This window comes from Ascidia mentula, chromosome 2, assembly GCF_947561715.1.
Source record: "Ascidia mentula chromosome 2, kaAscMent1.1, whole genome shotgun sequence".
Lineage (NCBI taxonomy): Eukaryota > Metazoa > Chordata > Ascidiacea > Phlebobranchia > Ascidiidae > Ascidia > Ascidia mentula.
Window position 1 is genome coordinate 19778582 of NC_138567.1, and position 12856 is coordinate 19791437.

The 12856-nt window shown below is 44.5% G+C and overlaps 66 non-coding genes and 4 pseudogenes across 66 annotated transcripts; all 70 read left to right on the forward strand.

Annotated features, from left to right (window-relative positions):
* The first annotated feature begins 19 nt into the window (after positions 1 to 19).
* Positions 20 to 138, forward strand: LOC145891117 (5S ribosomal RNA). The gene has a single exon (XR_014399928.1). It is a non-coding gene; the product is annotated as a 5S ribosomal RNA (ribosomal RNA).
* Positions 139 to 203: 65 nt separating this feature from the next.
* On the forward strand, positions 204 to 322 carry LOC145893022 (5S ribosomal RNA). Its single transcript, XR_014401402.1, has one exon. It is a non-coding gene; the product is annotated as a 5S ribosomal RNA (ribosomal RNA).
* A 65-nt stretch (positions 323 to 387) lies between these two features.
* On the forward strand, positions 388 to 506 carry LOC145891619 (5S ribosomal RNA). The gene has a single exon (XR_014400400.1). It is a non-coding gene; the product is annotated as a 5S ribosomal RNA (ribosomal RNA).
* A 65-nt stretch (positions 507 to 571) lies between these two features.
* On the forward strand, positions 572 to 690 carry LOC145890770 (5S ribosomal RNA). The gene has a single exon (XR_014399604.1). It is a non-coding gene; the product is annotated as a 5S ribosomal RNA (ribosomal RNA).
* Positions 691 to 755: 65 nt separating this feature from the next.
* Positions 756 to 874, forward strand: LOC145890852 (5S ribosomal RNA). The gene has a single exon (XR_014399680.1). It is a non-coding gene; the product is annotated as a 5S ribosomal RNA (ribosomal RNA).
* Positions 875 to 940: 66 nt separating this feature from the next.
* On the forward strand, positions 941 to 1058 carry LOC145892522 (5S ribosomal RNA; annotated as a pseudogene).
* Positions 1059 to 1123: 65 nt separating this feature from the next.
* LOC145890990 (5S ribosomal RNA) lies at positions 1124 to 1242 on the forward strand. The gene has a single exon (XR_014399808.1). It is a non-coding gene; the product is annotated as a 5S ribosomal RNA (ribosomal RNA).
* A 65-nt stretch (positions 1243 to 1307) lies between these two features.
* Positions 1308 to 1426, forward strand: LOC145891546 (5S ribosomal RNA). The gene has a single exon (XR_014400331.1). It is a non-coding gene; the product is annotated as a 5S ribosomal RNA (ribosomal RNA).
* A 65-nt stretch (positions 1427 to 1491) lies between these two features.
* Positions 1492 to 1610, forward strand: LOC145891428 (5S ribosomal RNA). Its single transcript, XR_014400220.1, has one exon. It is a non-coding gene; the product is annotated as a 5S ribosomal RNA (ribosomal RNA).
* A 65-nt stretch (positions 1611 to 1675) lies between these two features.
* On the forward strand, positions 1676 to 1794 carry LOC145890771 (5S ribosomal RNA). Its single transcript, XR_014399605.1, has one exon. It is a non-coding gene; the product is annotated as a 5S ribosomal RNA (ribosomal RNA).
* Positions 1795 to 1859: 65 nt separating this feature from the next.
* Positions 1860 to 1978, forward strand: LOC145890890 (5S ribosomal RNA). The gene has a single exon (XR_014399716.1). It is a non-coding gene; the product is annotated as a 5S ribosomal RNA (ribosomal RNA).
* A 65-nt stretch (positions 1979 to 2043) lies between these two features.
* LOC145890772 (5S ribosomal RNA) lies at positions 2044 to 2162 on the forward strand. The gene has a single exon (XR_014399606.1). It is a non-coding gene; the product is annotated as a 5S ribosomal RNA (ribosomal RNA).
* Positions 2163 to 2227: 65 nt separating this feature from the next.
* Positions 2228 to 2346, forward strand: LOC145891118 (5S ribosomal RNA). Its single transcript, XR_014399929.1, has one exon. It is a non-coding gene; the product is annotated as a 5S ribosomal RNA (ribosomal RNA).
* A 65-nt stretch (positions 2347 to 2411) lies between these two features.
* Positions 2412 to 2530, forward strand: LOC145891126 (5S ribosomal RNA). The gene has a single exon (XR_014399937.1). It is a non-coding gene; the product is annotated as a 5S ribosomal RNA (ribosomal RNA).
* Positions 2531 to 2596: 66 nt separating this feature from the next.
* LOC145892029 (5S ribosomal RNA) lies at positions 2597 to 2715 on the forward strand. Its single transcript, XR_014400792.1, has one exon. It is a non-coding gene; the product is annotated as a 5S ribosomal RNA (ribosomal RNA).
* Positions 2716 to 2780: 65 nt separating this feature from the next.
* On the forward strand, positions 2781 to 2899 carry LOC145893034 (5S ribosomal RNA). The gene has a single exon (XR_014401413.1). It is a non-coding gene; the product is annotated as a 5S ribosomal RNA (ribosomal RNA).
* A 65-nt stretch (positions 2900 to 2964) lies between these two features.
* LOC145891622 (5S ribosomal RNA) lies at positions 2965 to 3083 on the forward strand. Its single transcript, XR_014400402.1, has one exon. It is a non-coding gene; the product is annotated as a 5S ribosomal RNA (ribosomal RNA).
* Positions 3084 to 3148: 65 nt separating this feature from the next.
* Positions 3149 to 3267, forward strand: LOC145891050 (5S ribosomal RNA). The gene has a single exon (XR_014399865.1). It is a non-coding gene; the product is annotated as a 5S ribosomal RNA (ribosomal RNA).
* Positions 3268 to 3332: 65 nt separating this feature from the next.
* LOC145891051 (5S ribosomal RNA) lies at positions 3333 to 3451 on the forward strand. The gene has a single exon (XR_014399866.1). It is a non-coding gene; the product is annotated as a 5S ribosomal RNA (ribosomal RNA).
* A 65-nt stretch (positions 3452 to 3516) lies between these two features.
* On the forward strand, positions 3517 to 3635 carry LOC145890864 (5S ribosomal RNA). The gene has a single exon (XR_014399691.1). It is a non-coding gene; the product is annotated as a 5S ribosomal RNA (ribosomal RNA).
* A 66-nt stretch (positions 3636 to 3701) lies between these two features.
* Positions 3702 to 3819, forward strand: LOC145892523 (5S ribosomal RNA; annotated as a pseudogene).
* Positions 3820 to 3884: 65 nt separating this feature from the next.
* LOC145890991 (5S ribosomal RNA) lies at positions 3885 to 4003 on the forward strand. Its single transcript, XR_014399809.1, has one exon. It is a non-coding gene; the product is annotated as a 5S ribosomal RNA (ribosomal RNA).
* Positions 4004 to 4068: 65 nt separating this feature from the next.
* Positions 4069 to 4187, forward strand: LOC145891768 (5S ribosomal RNA). Its single transcript, XR_014400541.1, has one exon. It is a non-coding gene; the product is annotated as a 5S ribosomal RNA (ribosomal RNA).
* Positions 4188 to 4252: 65 nt separating this feature from the next.
* LOC145891429 (5S ribosomal RNA) lies at positions 4253 to 4371 on the forward strand. The gene has a single exon (XR_014400221.1). It is a non-coding gene; the product is annotated as a 5S ribosomal RNA (ribosomal RNA).
* Positions 4372 to 4436: 65 nt separating this feature from the next.
* LOC145890773 (5S ribosomal RNA) lies at positions 4437 to 4555 on the forward strand. The gene has a single exon (XR_014399607.1). It is a non-coding gene; the product is annotated as a 5S ribosomal RNA (ribosomal RNA).
* Positions 4556 to 4620: 65 nt separating this feature from the next.
* Positions 4621 to 4739, forward strand: LOC145891349 (5S ribosomal RNA). Its single transcript, XR_014400146.1, has one exon. It is a non-coding gene; the product is annotated as a 5S ribosomal RNA (ribosomal RNA).
* A 65-nt stretch (positions 4740 to 4804) lies between these two features.
* Positions 4805 to 4923, forward strand: LOC145892097 (5S ribosomal RNA). Its single transcript, XR_014400855.1, has one exon. It is a non-coding gene; the product is annotated as a 5S ribosomal RNA (ribosomal RNA).
* Positions 4924 to 4988: 65 nt separating this feature from the next.
* On the forward strand, positions 4989 to 5107 carry LOC145890774 (5S ribosomal RNA). Its single transcript, XR_014399608.1, has one exon. It is a non-coding gene; the product is annotated as a 5S ribosomal RNA (ribosomal RNA).
* Positions 5108 to 5174: 67 nt separating this feature from the next.
* On the forward strand, positions 5175 to 5293 carry LOC145890775 (5S ribosomal RNA). The gene has a single exon (XR_014399609.1). It is a non-coding gene; the product is annotated as a 5S ribosomal RNA (ribosomal RNA).
* Positions 5294 to 5358: 65 nt separating this feature from the next.
* Positions 5359 to 5477, forward strand: LOC145890858 (5S ribosomal RNA). The gene has a single exon (XR_014399686.1). It is a non-coding gene; the product is annotated as a 5S ribosomal RNA (ribosomal RNA).
* Positions 5478 to 5542: 65 nt separating this feature from the next.
* On the forward strand, positions 5543 to 5661 carry LOC145891671 (5S ribosomal RNA). Its single transcript, XR_014400449.1, has one exon. It is a non-coding gene; the product is annotated as a 5S ribosomal RNA (ribosomal RNA).
* A 65-nt stretch (positions 5662 to 5726) lies between these two features.
* Positions 5727 to 5845, forward strand: LOC145890776 (5S ribosomal RNA). Its single transcript, XR_014399610.1, has one exon. It is a non-coding gene; the product is annotated as a 5S ribosomal RNA (ribosomal RNA).
* A 65-nt stretch (positions 5846 to 5910) lies between these two features.
* Positions 5911 to 6029, forward strand: LOC145890876 (5S ribosomal RNA). The gene has a single exon (XR_014399702.1). It is a non-coding gene; the product is annotated as a 5S ribosomal RNA (ribosomal RNA).
* A 66-nt stretch (positions 6030 to 6095) lies between these two features.
* LOC145892524 (5S ribosomal RNA) lies at positions 6096 to 6213 on the forward strand (annotated as a pseudogene).
* A 65-nt stretch (positions 6214 to 6278) lies between these two features.
* Positions 6279 to 6397, forward strand: LOC145891748 (5S ribosomal RNA). Its single transcript, XR_014400523.1, has one exon. It is a non-coding gene; the product is annotated as a 5S ribosomal RNA (ribosomal RNA).
* Positions 6398 to 6462: 65 nt separating this feature from the next.
* Positions 6463 to 6581, forward strand: LOC145891547 (5S ribosomal RNA). The gene has a single exon (XR_014400332.1). It is a non-coding gene; the product is annotated as a 5S ribosomal RNA (ribosomal RNA).
* A 65-nt stretch (positions 6582 to 6646) lies between these two features.
* Positions 6647 to 6765, forward strand: LOC145891430 (5S ribosomal RNA). Its single transcript, XR_014400222.1, has one exon. It is a non-coding gene; the product is annotated as a 5S ribosomal RNA (ribosomal RNA).
* Positions 6766 to 6830: 65 nt separating this feature from the next.
* Positions 6831 to 6949, forward strand: LOC145890777 (5S ribosomal RNA). Its single transcript, XR_014399611.1, has one exon. It is a non-coding gene; the product is annotated as a 5S ribosomal RNA (ribosomal RNA).
* A 65-nt stretch (positions 6950 to 7014) lies between these two features.
* On the forward strand, positions 7015 to 7133 carry LOC145892002 (5S ribosomal RNA). Its single transcript, XR_014400766.1, has one exon. It is a non-coding gene; the product is annotated as a 5S ribosomal RNA (ribosomal RNA).
* A 65-nt stretch (positions 7134 to 7198) lies between these two features.
* Positions 7199 to 7317, forward strand: LOC145891548 (5S ribosomal RNA). Its single transcript, XR_014400333.1, has one exon. It is a non-coding gene; the product is annotated as a 5S ribosomal RNA (ribosomal RNA).
* Positions 7318 to 7382: 65 nt separating this feature from the next.
* LOC145891431 (5S ribosomal RNA) lies at positions 7383 to 7501 on the forward strand. The gene has a single exon (XR_014400223.1). It is a non-coding gene; the product is annotated as a 5S ribosomal RNA (ribosomal RNA).
* Positions 7502 to 7566: 65 nt separating this feature from the next.
* On the forward strand, positions 7567 to 7685 carry LOC145890779 (5S ribosomal RNA). The gene has a single exon (XR_014399612.1). It is a non-coding gene; the product is annotated as a 5S ribosomal RNA (ribosomal RNA).
* A 65-nt stretch (positions 7686 to 7750) lies between these two features.
* LOC145892330 (5S ribosomal RNA) lies at positions 7751 to 7869 on the forward strand. The gene has a single exon (XR_014401068.1). It is a non-coding gene; the product is annotated as a 5S ribosomal RNA (ribosomal RNA).
* Positions 7870 to 7934: 65 nt separating this feature from the next.
* Positions 7935 to 8053, forward strand: LOC145890781 (5S ribosomal RNA). Its single transcript, XR_014399614.1, has one exon. It is a non-coding gene; the product is annotated as a 5S ribosomal RNA (ribosomal RNA).
* A 67-nt stretch (positions 8054 to 8120) lies between these two features.
* LOC145891962 (5S ribosomal RNA) lies at positions 8121 to 8239 on the forward strand. The gene has a single exon (XR_014400727.1). It is a non-coding gene; the product is annotated as a 5S ribosomal RNA (ribosomal RNA).
* A 65-nt stretch (positions 8240 to 8304) lies between these two features.
* On the forward strand, positions 8305 to 8423 carry LOC145891549 (5S ribosomal RNA). Its single transcript, XR_014400334.1, has one exon. It is a non-coding gene; the product is annotated as a 5S ribosomal RNA (ribosomal RNA).
* A 65-nt stretch (positions 8424 to 8488) lies between these two features.
* On the forward strand, positions 8489 to 8607 carry LOC145891433 (5S ribosomal RNA). The gene has a single exon (XR_014400225.1). It is a non-coding gene; the product is annotated as a 5S ribosomal RNA (ribosomal RNA).
* Positions 8608 to 8672: 65 nt separating this feature from the next.
* Positions 8673 to 8791, forward strand: LOC145890782 (5S ribosomal RNA). Its single transcript, XR_014399615.1, has one exon. It is a non-coding gene; the product is annotated as a 5S ribosomal RNA (ribosomal RNA).
* Positions 8792 to 8856: 65 nt separating this feature from the next.
* On the forward strand, positions 8857 to 8975 carry LOC145890892 (5S ribosomal RNA). The gene has a single exon (XR_014399717.1). It is a non-coding gene; the product is annotated as a 5S ribosomal RNA (ribosomal RNA).
* A 65-nt stretch (positions 8976 to 9040) lies between these two features.
* Positions 9041 to 9159, forward strand: LOC145890783 (5S ribosomal RNA). The gene has a single exon (XR_014399616.1). It is a non-coding gene; the product is annotated as a 5S ribosomal RNA (ribosomal RNA).
* A 65-nt stretch (positions 9160 to 9224) lies between these two features.
* On the forward strand, positions 9225 to 9343 carry LOC145891119 (5S ribosomal RNA). Its single transcript, XR_014399930.1, has one exon. It is a non-coding gene; the product is annotated as a 5S ribosomal RNA (ribosomal RNA).
* A 65-nt stretch (positions 9344 to 9408) lies between these two features.
* On the forward strand, positions 9409 to 9527 carry LOC145891127 (5S ribosomal RNA). The gene has a single exon (XR_014399938.1). It is a non-coding gene; the product is annotated as a 5S ribosomal RNA (ribosomal RNA).
* Positions 9528 to 9593: 66 nt separating this feature from the next.
* LOC145892030 (5S ribosomal RNA) lies at positions 9594 to 9712 on the forward strand. Its single transcript, XR_014400793.1, has one exon. It is a non-coding gene; the product is annotated as a 5S ribosomal RNA (ribosomal RNA).
* Positions 9713 to 9777: 65 nt separating this feature from the next.
* Positions 9778 to 9896, forward strand: LOC145893045 (5S ribosomal RNA). The gene has a single exon (XR_014401424.1). It is a non-coding gene; the product is annotated as a 5S ribosomal RNA (ribosomal RNA).
* A 65-nt stretch (positions 9897 to 9961) lies between these two features.
* Positions 9962 to 10080, forward strand: LOC145891623 (5S ribosomal RNA). Its single transcript, XR_014400403.1, has one exon. It is a non-coding gene; the product is annotated as a 5S ribosomal RNA (ribosomal RNA).
* A 65-nt stretch (positions 10081 to 10145) lies between these two features.
* LOC145890784 (5S ribosomal RNA) lies at positions 10146 to 10264 on the forward strand. The gene has a single exon (XR_014399617.1). It is a non-coding gene; the product is annotated as a 5S ribosomal RNA (ribosomal RNA).
* Positions 10265 to 10329: 65 nt separating this feature from the next.
* Positions 10330 to 10448, forward strand: LOC145891052 (5S ribosomal RNA). The gene has a single exon (XR_014399867.1). It is a non-coding gene; the product is annotated as a 5S ribosomal RNA (ribosomal RNA).
* Positions 10449 to 10513: 65 nt separating this feature from the next.
* LOC145890887 (5S ribosomal RNA) lies at positions 10514 to 10632 on the forward strand. The gene has a single exon (XR_014399713.1). It is a non-coding gene; the product is annotated as a 5S ribosomal RNA (ribosomal RNA).
* A 66-nt stretch (positions 10633 to 10698) lies between these two features.
* Positions 10699 to 10816, forward strand: LOC145892525 (5S ribosomal RNA; annotated as a pseudogene).
* A 65-nt stretch (positions 10817 to 10881) lies between these two features.
* Positions 10882 to 11000, forward strand: LOC145891363 (5S ribosomal RNA). Its single transcript, XR_014400159.1, has one exon. It is a non-coding gene; the product is annotated as a 5S ribosomal RNA (ribosomal RNA).
* A 65-nt stretch (positions 11001 to 11065) lies between these two features.
* On the forward strand, positions 11066 to 11184 carry LOC145891551 (5S ribosomal RNA). Its single transcript, XR_014400336.1, has one exon. It is a non-coding gene; the product is annotated as a 5S ribosomal RNA (ribosomal RNA).
* A 65-nt stretch (positions 11185 to 11249) lies between these two features.
* Positions 11250 to 11368, forward strand: LOC145891434 (5S ribosomal RNA). The gene has a single exon (XR_014400226.1). It is a non-coding gene; the product is annotated as a 5S ribosomal RNA (ribosomal RNA).
* A 65-nt stretch (positions 11369 to 11433) lies between these two features.
* On the forward strand, positions 11434 to 11552 carry LOC145890785 (5S ribosomal RNA). Its single transcript, XR_014399618.1, has one exon. It is a non-coding gene; the product is annotated as a 5S ribosomal RNA (ribosomal RNA).
* Positions 11553 to 11617: 65 nt separating this feature from the next.
* LOC145891361 (5S ribosomal RNA) lies at positions 11618 to 11736 on the forward strand. Its single transcript, XR_014400157.1, has one exon. It is a non-coding gene; the product is annotated as a 5S ribosomal RNA (ribosomal RNA).
* Positions 11737 to 11801: 65 nt separating this feature from the next.
* Positions 11802 to 11920, forward strand: LOC145892098 (5S ribosomal RNA). The gene has a single exon (XR_014400856.1). It is a non-coding gene; the product is annotated as a 5S ribosomal RNA (ribosomal RNA).
* A 65-nt stretch (positions 11921 to 11985) lies between these two features.
* Positions 11986 to 12104, forward strand: LOC145890786 (5S ribosomal RNA). Its single transcript, XR_014399619.1, has one exon. It is a non-coding gene; the product is annotated as a 5S ribosomal RNA (ribosomal RNA).
* Positions 12105 to 12171: 67 nt separating this feature from the next.
* On the forward strand, positions 12172 to 12290 carry LOC145890787 (5S ribosomal RNA). Its single transcript, XR_014399620.1, has one exon. It is a non-coding gene; the product is annotated as a 5S ribosomal RNA (ribosomal RNA).
* A 65-nt stretch (positions 12291 to 12355) lies between these two features.
* Positions 12356 to 12474, forward strand: LOC145890860 (5S ribosomal RNA). Its single transcript, XR_014399687.1, has one exon. It is a non-coding gene; the product is annotated as a 5S ribosomal RNA (ribosomal RNA).
* Positions 12475 to 12539: 65 nt separating this feature from the next.
* LOC145890788 (5S ribosomal RNA) lies at positions 12540 to 12658 on the forward strand. The gene has a single exon (XR_014399621.1). It is a non-coding gene; the product is annotated as a 5S ribosomal RNA (ribosomal RNA).
* Positions 12659 to 12723: 65 nt separating this feature from the next.
* Positions 12724 to 12842, forward strand: LOC145890789 (5S ribosomal RNA). The gene has a single exon (XR_014399622.1). It is a non-coding gene; the product is annotated as a 5S ribosomal RNA (ribosomal RNA).
* Positions 12843 to 12856: the final 14 nt, after the last annotated feature.

Sequence of the window (12856 nt, forward strand, 5' to 3'; positions counted from 1 at the left end):
TTAAAACAGACTAACAAACGTCTACGGCCATACCAGGTTGAAAGCACCCGATCTCGTTCGATCTCGGCAGTTAAGCAACCTCGGGCTTGGTTAGTACTTGGATGGGTGACCGCCTAGGAATACCAAGTGTTGTATTCATTTTACTATTTGCACAAAGTATGCTTTGAATTGCCCATAAATGTCGTCAAAACAGACTAACAAACGTCTACGGCCATACCAGGTTGAAAGCACCCGATCTCGTTCGATCTCGGCAGTTAAGCAACCTCGGGCTTGGTTAGTACTTGGATGGGTGACCGCCTAGGAATACCAAGTGTTGTAGACAATTTTCTATTTACACAAAGTATGCTTTTAATTGCGCATAAAGATCGTCATAACAGACTAACAATCGTCTACGGCCATACCAGGTTGAAAGCACCCGATCTCGTTCGATCTCGGATGTTTAGCAACCTCGGGCTTGGATAGTACTTGGATGGGTGACCTCCTAGGAATACCAAGTGTTGTAGTCATTTTTCTATTTACCCAAAGTATGCTTTGAATTGCCCATAAATGTCGTCAAAACAGACTAACAAACGTCTACGGCCATACCAGGTTGAAAGCACCCGATCTCGTTCGATCTCGGCAGTTAAGCAACCTCGGGCTTGGTTAGTACTTGGATGGGTGACCGCCTAGGAATACCAAGTGTTGTAGTCATTTTGCTATTTGCACAAAGTATGCTTTGAATTGCCCATAAATGTCGTCAAAACAGACTAACAAACGTCTACGGCCATACCAGGTTGAAAGCACCCGATCTCGTTCGATCTCGGAAGTTAAGCAACCTCGGGCTTGGTTAGTACTTGGATGGGTGACCGCCTAGGAATACCAAGTGTTGTAGTCATTTTTCTGTTTACCCAAAGTTATGCTTTGAATTGCGCATAAATGTCGTCAAAACAGTCTAACAAACGTCTACGGCCATACCAGGTTGAAAGCACCCGATCTCGTTTGATCTCGGCAGTTAAGCAAACTCGGGCTTGGTTAGTACTTGGATGGGTGTCCTCTTAGGTTACCAAGTGTTGTAGTCATTTTTCTATTTACCCAAAGTATGCTTTGAATTGCCCATATATGTCGTCAAAACAGACTAACAAACGTCTACGGCCATACCAGGTTGAAAGCACCCGATCTCGTTCGATATCGGCAGTTAAGCAACCTCGGGCTTGGTTAGTACTTGGATGGGTGACCGCCTAGGAATACCAAGTGTTGTAGACAATTTTCTATTTACACAAAGTATGCTTTGAATTGCGCATAAAGATCGTCATAACAGACTAACAATCGTCTACGGCCATACCAGGTTGAAAGCACCCGATCTCGTTCGATCTCGGATGTTTAGCAACCTCGGGCTTGGTTAGTACTTGGATGGGTGACCTCCTAGGAATACCAAGTGTTGTAGTCATTTTTCTGTTTACCCAAAGTATGCTTTGAATTGCGCATAAATGTCGTCAAAACAGACTAACAAACGTCTAAGGCCATACCAGGTTGAAAGCACCCGATCTCGTTCGATCTCGGCAGTTAAGCAACCTCGGGCTTGGTTAGTACTTGGATGGGTGACCGCCTAGGAATACCAAGTGTTGTAGTCATTTTGCTATTTGCACAAAGTATGCTTTGAATTGCTCATAAATGTCGTCAAAACAGACTAACAAACGTCTACGGCCATACCAGGTTGAAAGCACCCGATCTCGTTCGATCTCGGCAGTTAAGCAACCTCGGGCTTGGTTAGTACTTGGATGGGTGACCGCCTAGGAATACCAAGTGTTGTAGTCATTTTCCTATTTATACAAAGTATGCTTTGAATTGCGCATAAAGATCGTCATAACAGACTAACAAACGTCTACGGCCATACCAGGTTGAAAGCACCCGATCTCGTTCGATCTCGGCAGTTAAGCAACCTCGGGCTTGGTTAGTACTTGGATGGGTGACCGCCCAGGAATACCAAGTGTTGTAGTCATTTTACTATTTGCGCAAAGTATGCTTTGAATTGCCCATAAATGTCGTTAAAACAGACTAACAAACGTCTACGGCCATACCAGGTTGAAAGCACCCGATCTCGTTCGATCTCGGCAGTTAAGCAACCTCGGGCTTGGTTAGTACTTGGATGGGTGACCGCCTAGGAATACCAAGTGTTGTAGTCATTTTACTATTTGCACAAAGTATGCTTTGAATTGCCCATATATGTCGTTAAAACAGACTAACAAACGTCTACGGCCATACCAGGTTGAAAGCACCCGATCTCGTTCGATCTCGGCAGTTAAGCAACCTCGGGCTTGGTTAGTACTTGGATGGGTGACCGCCTAGGAATACCAAGTGTTGTATTCATTTTACTATTTGCACAAAGTATGCTTTGAATTGCCCATAAATGTCGTCAAAACAGACTAAAAAACGTCTACGGCCATACCAGGTTGAAAGCACCCGATCTCGATCGATCTCGGAAGTTAAGCAACCTCGGGTTTGGTTAGTACTTGGATGGGTGACCGCCTAGGAATACCAAGTGTTGTAGACATTTTTCTGTTTACCCAAAGTTATGCTTTGAATTGCCCATAAATGTCGTCAAAACAGTCTAACAAACGTCTACGGCCATACCAGGTTGAAAGCACCCGATCTCGTTCGATCTCGGCAGTTAAGCAAACTCGGGCTTGGTTAGTACTTGGATGGGTGTCCTCTTAGGTATACCAAGTGTTGTAGTCATTTTTCTATTTACCCAAAGTATGCTTTGAATTGCCCATAAATGTCGTCAAAACAGACTAACAAACGTCTACGGCCATACCAGGTTGAAAGCACCCGATCTCGTTCGATCTCGGCAGTTAAGCAACCTCGGGCTTGGTTAGTACTTGGATGGGTGACCGCCTAGGAATACCAAGTGTTGTAGACAATTTTCTATTTACACAAAGTACGCTTTTAATTGCGCATAAAGATCGTCATAACAGACTAACAATCGTCTACGGCCATACCAGGTTGAAAGCACCCGATCTCGTTCGATCTCGGATGTTTAGCAACCTCGGGCTTGGATAGTACTTGGATGGGTGACCTCCTAGGAATACCAAGTGTTGTAGTCATTTTTCTATTTACCCAAAGTATGCTTTGAATTGCCCATAAATGTCGTCAAAACAGACTAACAAACATCTACGGCCATACCAGGTTGAAAGCACCCGATCTCGTTCGATCTCGGCAGTTAAGCAACCTCGGGCTTGGTTAGTACTTGGATGGGTGACCGCCTAGGAATACCAAGTGTTGTAGTCATTTTGCTATTTGCACAAAGTATGCTTTGAATTGCTCATAAATGTCGTCAAAACAGACTAACAAACATCTACGGCCATACCAGGTTGAAAGCACCCGATCTCGTTCGATCTCGGCAGTTAAGCAACCTCGGGCTTGGTTAGTACTTGGATGGGTGACCGCCTAGGAATACCAAGTGTTGTAGTCATTTTACTATTTGCACAAAGTATGCTTTGAATTGCCCATGAATGTCGTCAAAACAGACTAACAAACGTCTACGGCCATACCAGGTTGAAAGCACCCGATCTCGTTCGATCTCGGAAGTTAAGCAACCTCGGGCTTGGTTAGTACTTGGATGGGTGACCGCCTAGGAATACCAAGTGTTGTAGTCATTTTTCTGTTTACCCAAAGTTATGCTTTGAATTGCGCATAAATGTCGTCAAAACAGTCTAACAAACGTCTACGGCCATACCAGGTTGAAAGCACCCGATCTCGTTTGATCTCGGCAGTTAAGCAAACTCGGGCTTGGTTAGTACTTGGATGGGTGTCCTCTTAGGTTACCAAGTGTTGTAGTCATTTTTCTATTTACCCAAAGTATGCTTTGAATTGCCCATATATGTCGTCAAAACAGACTAACAAACGTCTACGGCCATACCAGGTTGAAAGCACCCGATCTCGTTCGATATCGGCAGTTAAGCAACCTCGGGCTTGGTTAGTACTTGGATGGGTGACCGCCTAGGAATACCAAGTGTTGTAGACAATTTTCTATTTACACAAAGTATGCTTTGAATTGCGCATAAAGATCGTCATAACAGACCAACAATCGTCTACGGCCATACCAGGTTGAAAGCACCCGATCTCGTTCGATCTCGGATGTTTAACAACCTCGGGCTTGGTTAGTACTTGGATGGGTGACCTCCTAGGAATACCAAGTGTTGTAGTCATTTTTCTGTTTACCCAAAGTATGCTTTGAATTGCGCATAAATGTCGTCAAAACAGACTAACAAACGTCTAAGGCCATACCAGGTTGAAAGCACCCGATCTCGTTCGATCTCGGCAGTTAAGCAACCTCGGGCTTGGTTAGTACTTGGATGGGTGACCGCCTAGGAATACCAAGTGTTGTAGTCATTTTGCTATTTGCACAAAGTATGCTTTGAATTGCTCATAAATGTCGTCAAAACAGACTAACAAACGTCTACGGCCATACCAGGTTGAAAGCACCCGATCTCGTTCGATCTCGGCAGTTAAGCAACCTCGGGCTTGGTTAGTACTTGGATGGGTGACCGCCTAGGAATACCAAGTGTTGTAGTCAGTTTGCTATTTGCACAAAGTATGCTTTGAATTGCTCATAAATGTCGTCAAAACAGACTAAGAAACGTCTACGGCCATACCAGGTTGAAAGCACCCGATCTCGTTCGATCTCGGCAGTTAAGCAACCTCGGGCTTGGTTAGTACTTGGATGGGTGACCACCTAGGAATACCAAGTGTTGTAGTCATTTTACTATTTGCACAAAGTATGCTTTGAATTGCCCATAAATGTCGTTAAAACAGACTAACAAACGTCTACGGCCATACCAGGTTGAAAGCACCCTATCTCGTTCGATCTCGGCAGTTAAGCAACCTCGGGCTTGGTTAGTGCTTGGATGGGTGACCGCCTAGGAATACCAAGTGTTGTAGTCATTTTACTATTTGCACAAAGTATGCTTTGAATTGCCCATAAATGTCGTCAAAACAGACTAACAAACGTCTACGGCCATACCAGGTTGAAAGCACCCGATCTCGTTCGATCTCGGCAGTTAAGCAACCTCGGGCTTGGTTAGTACTTGGATGGGTGACCGCCTAGGAATACCAAGTGTTGTAGTCATTATTTTCTATTTGCACAAAGTATGCTTTGAATTGCTCATAAATGTCGTCAAAACAGACTAACAAACGTCTACGGCCATACCAGGTTGAAAGCACCCGATCTCGTTCGATCTCGGCAGTTAAGCAACCTCGGGCTTGGTTAGTACTTGGATGGGTGACCGCCTAGGAATACCAAGTGTTGTAGTCATTTTACTATTTGCACAAAGTATGCTTTGAATTTCACATAAATGTCGTCAAAACAGACTAACAAACGTCTACGGTCATACCAGGTTGAAAGCACCCGATCTCGTTCGATCTCGGCAGTTAAGCAACCTCGGGCTTGGTTAGTACTTGGATGGGTGACCGCCTAGGAATACCAAGTGTTGTAGTCATTTTGCTATTTGCACAAAGTATGCTTTGAATTGCCCATAAATGTCGTCAAAACAGACTAACAAACGTCTACGGCCATACCAGGTTGAACGCACCCGATCTCGTTCGATCTCGGCAGTTAAGCAACCTCGGGCTTGGTTAGTACTTGGATGGGTGAACGCCTAGGAATACCAAGTGTTGTAGTCATTTTGCTATTTGCACAAAGTATGCTTTGAATTGCTCATAAATGTCGTCAAAACAGACTAACAAACGTCTACGGCCATACCAGGTTGAAAGCACCCGATCTCGTTCGATCTCGGCAGTTAAGCAACCTCGGGCTTGGTTAGTACTTGGATGGGTGACCGCCTAGGAATACCAAGTGTTGTAGTCATTTTACTATTTGCACAAAGTATGCTTTGAATTGCCCATGAATGTCGTCAAAACAGACTAACAAACGTCTACGGCCATACCAGGTTGAAAGCACCCGATCTCGTTCGATCTCGGAAGTTAAGCAACCTCGGGCTTGGTTAGTACTTGGATGGGTGACCGCCTAGGAATACCAAGTGTTGTAGTCATTTTTCTGTTTACCCAAAGTTATGCTTTGAATTGCGCATAAATGTCGTCAAAACAGTCTAACAAACGTCTACGGCCATACCAGGTTGAAAGCACCCGATCTCGTTTGATCTCGGCAGTTAAGCAAACTCGGGCTTGGTTAGTACTTGGATGGGTGTCCTCTTAGGTTACCAAGTGTTGTAGTCATTTTTCTATTTACCCAAAGTATGCTTTGAATTGCCCATATATGTCGTCAAAACAGACTAACAAACGTCTACGGCCATACCAGGTTGAAAGCACCCGATCTCGTTCGATATCGGCAGTTAAGCAACCTCTGGCTTGGTTAGTACTTGGATGGGTGACCGCCTAGGAATACCAAGTGTTGTAGACAATTTTCTATTTACACAAAGTATGCTTTGAATTGCGCATAAAGATCGTCATAACAGACTAACAATCGTCTACGGCCATACCAGGTTGAAAGCACCCGATCTCGTTCGATCTCGGATGTTTAGCAACCTCGGGCTTGGTTAGTACTTGGATGGGTGACCTCCTAGGAATACCAAGTGTTGTAGTCATTTTTCTGTTTACCCAAAGTATGCTTTGAATTGCGCATAAATGTCGTCAAAACAGACTAACAAACGTCTAAGGCCATACCAGGTTGAAAGCACCCGATCTCGTTCGATCTCGGCAGTTAAGCAACCTCGGGCTTGGTTAGTACTTGGATGGGTGACCGCCTAGGAATACCAAGTGTTGTAGTCATTTTGCTATTTGCACAAAGTATGCTTTGAATTGCTCATAAATGTCGTCAAAACAGACTAACAAACGTCTACGGCCATACCAGGTTGAAAGCACCCGATCTCGTTCGATCTCGGCAGTTAAGCAACCTCGGGCTTGGTTAGTACTTGGATGGGTGACCGCCTAGGAATACCAAGTGTTGTAGTCATTTTGCTATTTGCACAAAGTATGCTTTGAATTGCTCATAAATGTCGTAAAAACAGACTAACAAACGTCTACGGCCATACCAGGTTGAAAGCACCCTATCTCGTTCGATCTCGGCAGTTAAGCAACCTCTGGCTTGGTTAGTACTTGGATGGGTGACCGCCTAGGAATACCAAGTGTTGTAGACAATTTTCTATTTACACAAAGTATGCTTTGAATTGCGCATAAAGATCGTCATAACAGACTAACAATCGTCTACGGCCATACCAGGTTGAAAGCACCCGATCTCGTTCGATCTCGGATGTTTAGCAACCTCGGGCTTGGTTAGTACTTGGATGGGTGACCTCCTAGGAATACCAAGTGTTGTAGTCATTTTTCTGTTTACCCAAAGTATGCTTTGAATTGCGCATAAATGTCGTCAAAACAGACTAACAAACGTCTAAGGCCATACCAGGTTGAAAGCACCCGATCTCGTTCGATCTCGGCAGTTAAGCAACCTCGGGCTTGGTTAGTACTTGGATGGGTGACCGCCTAGGAATACCAAGTGTTGTAGTCATTTTGCTATTTGCACAAAGTATGCTTTGAATTGCTCATAAATGTCGTCAAAACAGACTAACAAACGTCTACGGCCATACCAGGTTGAAAGCACCCGATCTCGTTCGATCTCGGCAGTTAAGCAACCTCGGGCTTGGTTAGTACTTGGATGGGTGACCGCCTAGGAATACCAAGTGTTGTAGTCATTTTGCTATTTGCACAAAGTATGCTTTGAATTGCTCATAAATGTCGTAAAAACAGACTAACAAACGTCTACGGCCATACCAGGTTGAAAGCACCCTATCTCGTTCGATCTCGGCAGTTAAGCAACCTCGGGTTTGGTTAGTGCTTGGATGGGTGACCGCCTAGGAATACCAAGTGTTGTAGTCATTTTACTATTTGCACAAAGTATGCTTTGAATTGCCCATAAATGTCGTCAAAACAGACTAACAAACGTCTACGGCCATACCAGGTTGAAAGCACCCGATCTCGTTCGATCTCGGCAGTTAAGCAACCTCGGGCTTGGTTAGTACTTGGATGGGTGACCGCCTAGGAATACCAAGTGTTGTAGTCATTATTTTCTATTTGCACAAAGTATGCTTTGAATTGCTCATAAATGTCGTCAAAACAGACTAACAAACATCTACGGCCATACCAGGTTGAAAGCACCCTATCTCGTTCGATCTCGGCAGTTAAGCAACCTCGGGCTTGGTTAGTACTTGGATGGGTGACCGCCTAGGAATACCAAGTGTTGTAGTCATTTTACTATTTGCACAAAGTATGCTTTGAATTTCACATAAATGTCGTCAAAACAGACTAAGAAACGTCTACGGCCATACCAGGTTGAAAGCACCCGATCTCGTTCGATCTCGGATGTTTAGCAACCTCGGGCTTGGTTAGTACTTGGATGGGTGACCTCCTAGGAATACCAAGTGTTGTAGTCATTTTTCTGTTTACCCAAAGTATGCTTTGAATTGCGCATAAATGTCGTCAAAACAGACTAACAAACGTCTAAGGCCATACCAGGTTGAAAGCACCCGATCTCGTTCGATCTCGGCAGTTAAGCAACCTCGGGCTTGGTTAGTACTTGGATGGGTGACCGCCTAGGAATACCAAGTGTTGTAGTCATTTTGCTATTTGCACAAAGTATGCTTTGAATTGCTCATAAATGTCGTCAAAACAGACTAACAAACGTCTACGGCCATACCAGGTTGAAAGCACCCGATCTCGTTCGATCTCGGCAGTTAAGCAACCTCGGGCTTGGTTAGTACTTGGATGGGTGACCGCCTAGGAATACCAAGTGTTGTAGTCATTTTCCTATTTATACAAAGTATGCTTTGAATTGCCCATAAAGATCGTCATAACAGACTAACAAACGTCTACGGCCATACCAGGTTGAAAGCACCCGATCTCGTTCGATCTCGGCAGTTAAGCAACCTCGGGCTTGGTTAGTACTTGGATGGGTGACCGCCCAGGAATACCAAGTGTTGTAGTCATTTTACTATTTGCGCAAAGTATGCTTTGAATTGCCCATAAATGTCGTTAAAACAGACTAACAAACGTCTACGGCCATACCAGGTTGAAAGCACCCGATCTCGTTCGATCTCGGCAGTTAAGCAACCTCGGGCTTGGTTAGTACTTGGATGGGTGACCGCCTAGGAATACCAAGTGTTGTAGTCATTTTACTATTTGCACAAAGTATGCTTTGAATTGCCCATATATGTCGTTAAAACAGACTAACAAACGTCTACGGCCATACCAGGTTGAAAGCACCCGATCTCGTTCGATCTCGGCAGTTAAGCAACCTCGGGCTTGGTTAGTACTTGGATGGGTGACCGCCTAGGAATACCAAGTGTTGTATTCATTTTACTATTTGCACAAAGTATGCTTTGAATTGCCCATAAATGTCGTCAAAACAGACTAAAAAACGTCTACGGCCATACCAGGTTGAAAGCACCCGATCTCGATCGATCTCGGAAGTTAAGCAACCTCGGGTTTGGTTAGTACTTGGATGGGTGACCGCCTAGGAATACCAAGTGTTGTAGACATTTTTCTGTTTACCCAAAGTTATGCTTTGAATTGCCCATAAATGTCGTCAAAACAGTCTAACAAACGTCTACGGCCATACCAGGTTGAAAGCACCCGATCTCGTTCGATCTCGGCAGTTAAGCAAACTCGGGCTTGGTTAGTACTTGGATGGGTGTCCTCTTAGGTATACCAAGTGTTGTAGTCATTTTTATATTTACCCAAAGTATGCTTTGAATTGCCCATAAATGTCGTCAAAACAGACTAACAAACGTCTACGGCCATACCAGGTTGAAAGCACCCGATCTCGTTCGATCTCGGCAGTTAAGCAACCTCGGGCTTGGTTAGTACTTGGATGGGTGACCGCCTAGGAATACCAAGTGTTGTAGACAATTTTCTATTTACACAAAGTACGCTTTTAATTGCGCATAAAGATCGTCATAACAGACTAACAATCGTCTACGGCCATACCAGGTTGAAAGCACCCGATCTCGTTCGATCTCGGATGTTTAGCAACCTCGGGCTTGGATAGTACTTGGATGGGTGACCTCCTAGGAATACCAAGTGTTGTAGTCATTTTTCTATTTACCCAAAGTATGCTTTGAATTGCCCATAAATGTCGTCAAAACAGACTAACAAACGTCTACGGCCATACCAGGTTGAAAGCACCCGATCTCGTTCGATCTCGGCAGTTAAGCAACCTCGGGCTTGGTTAGTACTTGGATGGGTGACCGCCTAGGAATACCAAGTGTTGTAGTCATTTTGCTATTTGCACAAAGTATGCTTTGAATTGCTCATAAATGTCGTCAAAACAGACTAACAAACATCTACGGCCATACCAGGTTGAAAGCACCCGATCTCGTTCGATCTCGGCAGTTAAGCAACCTCGGGCTTGGTTAGTACTTGGATGGGTGACCGCCTAGGAATACCAAGTGTTGTAGTCATTTTACTATTTGCACAAAGTATGCTTTGAATTGCCCATGAATGTCGTCAAAACAGACTAACAAACGTCTACGGCCATACCAGGTTGAAAGCACCCGATCTCGTTCGATCTCGGAAGTTAAGCAACCTCGGGCTTGGTTAGTACTTGGATGGGTGACCGCCTAGGAATACCAAGTGTTGTAGTCATTTTTCTGTTTACCCAAAGTTATGCTTTGAATTGCGCATAAATGTCGTCAAAACAGTCTAACAAACGTCTACGGCCATACCAGGTTGAAAGCACCCGATCTCGTTTGATCTCGGCAGTTAAGCAAACTCGGGCTTGGTTAGTACTTGGATGGGTGTCCTCTTAGGTTACCAAGTGTTGTAGTCATTTTTCTATTTACCCAAAGTATGCTTTGAATTGCCCATATATGTCGTCAAAACAGACTAACAAACGTCTACGGCCATACCAGGTTGAAAGCACCCGATCTCGTTCGATATCGGCAGTTAAGCAACCTCGGGCTTGGTTAGTACTTTAATGGGTGACCGCCTAGGAATACCAAGTGTTGTAGACAATTTTCTATTTACACAAAGTATGCTTTGAATTGCGCATAAAGATCGTCATAACAGACCAACAATCGTCTACGGCCATACCAGGTTGAAAGCACCCGATCTCGTTCGATCTCGGATGTTTAGCAACCTCGGGCTTGGTTAGTACTTGGATGGGTGACCTCCTAGGAATACCAAGTGTTGTAGTCATTTTTCTGTTTACCCAAAGTATGCTTTGAATTGCGCATAAATGTCGTCAAAACAGACTAACAAACGTCTAAGGCCATACCAGGTTGAAAGCACCCGATCTCGTTCGATCTCGGCAGTTAAGCAACCTCGGGCTTGGTTAGTACTTGGATGGGTGACCGCCTAGGAATACCAAGTGTTGTAGTCATTTTGCTATTTGCACAAAGTATGCTTTGAATTGCTCATAAATGTCGTCAAAACAGACTAACAAACGTCTACGGCCATACCAGGTTGAAAGCACCCGATCTCGTTCGATCTCGGCAGTTAAGCAACCTCGGGCTTGGTTAGTACTTGGATGGGTGACCGCCTAGGAATACCAAGTGTTGTAGTCAGTTTGCTATTTGCACAAAGTATGCTTTGAATTGCTCATAAATGTCGTCAAAACAGACTAAGAAACGTCTACGGCCATACCAGGTTGAAAGCACCCGATCTCGTTCGATCTCGGCAGTTAAGCAACCTCGGGCTTGGTTAGTACTTGGATGGGTGACCACCTAGGAATACCAAGTGTTGTAGTCATTTTACTATTTGCACAAAGTATGCTTTGAATTGCCCATAAATGTCGTTAAAACAGACTAACAAACGTCTACGGCCATACCAGGTTGAAAGCACCCTATCTCGTTCGATCTCGGCAGTTAAGCAACCTCGGGCTTGGTTAGTGCTTGGATGGGTGACCGCCTAGGAATACCAAGTGTTGTAGTCATTTTACTATTTGCACAAAGTATGCTTTGAATTGCCCATAAATGTCGTCAAAACAGACTAACAAACGTCTACGGCCATACCAGGTTGAAAGCACCCGATCTCGTTCGATCTCGGCAGTTAAGCAACCTCGGGCTTGGTTAGTACTTGGATGGGTGACCGCCTAGGAATACCAAGTGTTGTAGTCATTATTTTCTATTTGCACAAAGTATGCTTTGAATTGCTCATAAATGTCGTCAAAACAGACTAACAAACGTCTACGGCCATACCAGGTTGAAAGCACCCGATCTCGTTCGATCTCGGCAGTTAAGCAACCTCGGGCTTGGTTAGTACTTGGATGGGTGACCGCCTAGGAATACCAAGTGTTGTAGTCATTTTACTATTTGCACAAAGTATGCTTTGAATTTCACATAAATGTCGTCAAAACAGACTAACAAACGTCTACGGTCATACCAGGTTGAAAGCACCCGATCTCGTTCGATCTCGGCAGTTAAGCAACCTCGGGCTTGGTTAGTACTTGGATGGGTGACCGCCTAGGAATACCAAGTGTTGTAGTCATTTTGCTATTTGCACAAAGTATGCTTTGAATTGCCCATAAATGTCGTCAAAACAGACTAACAAACGTCTACGGCCATACCAGGTTGAAAGCACCCGATCTCGTTCGATCTCGGCAGTTAAGCAACCTCGGGCTTGGTTAGTACTTGGATGGGTGACCGCCTAGGAATACCAAGTGTTGTAGTCATTTTGCTATTTGCACAAAGTATGCTTTGAATTGCTCATAAATGTCGTCAAAACAGACTAACAAACGTCTACGGCCATACCAGGTTGAAAGCACCCGATCTCGTTCGATCTCGGCAGTTAAGCAACCTCGGGCTTGGTTAGTACTTGGATGGGTGACCGCCTAGGAATACCAAGTGTTGTAGTCATTTTACTATTTGCA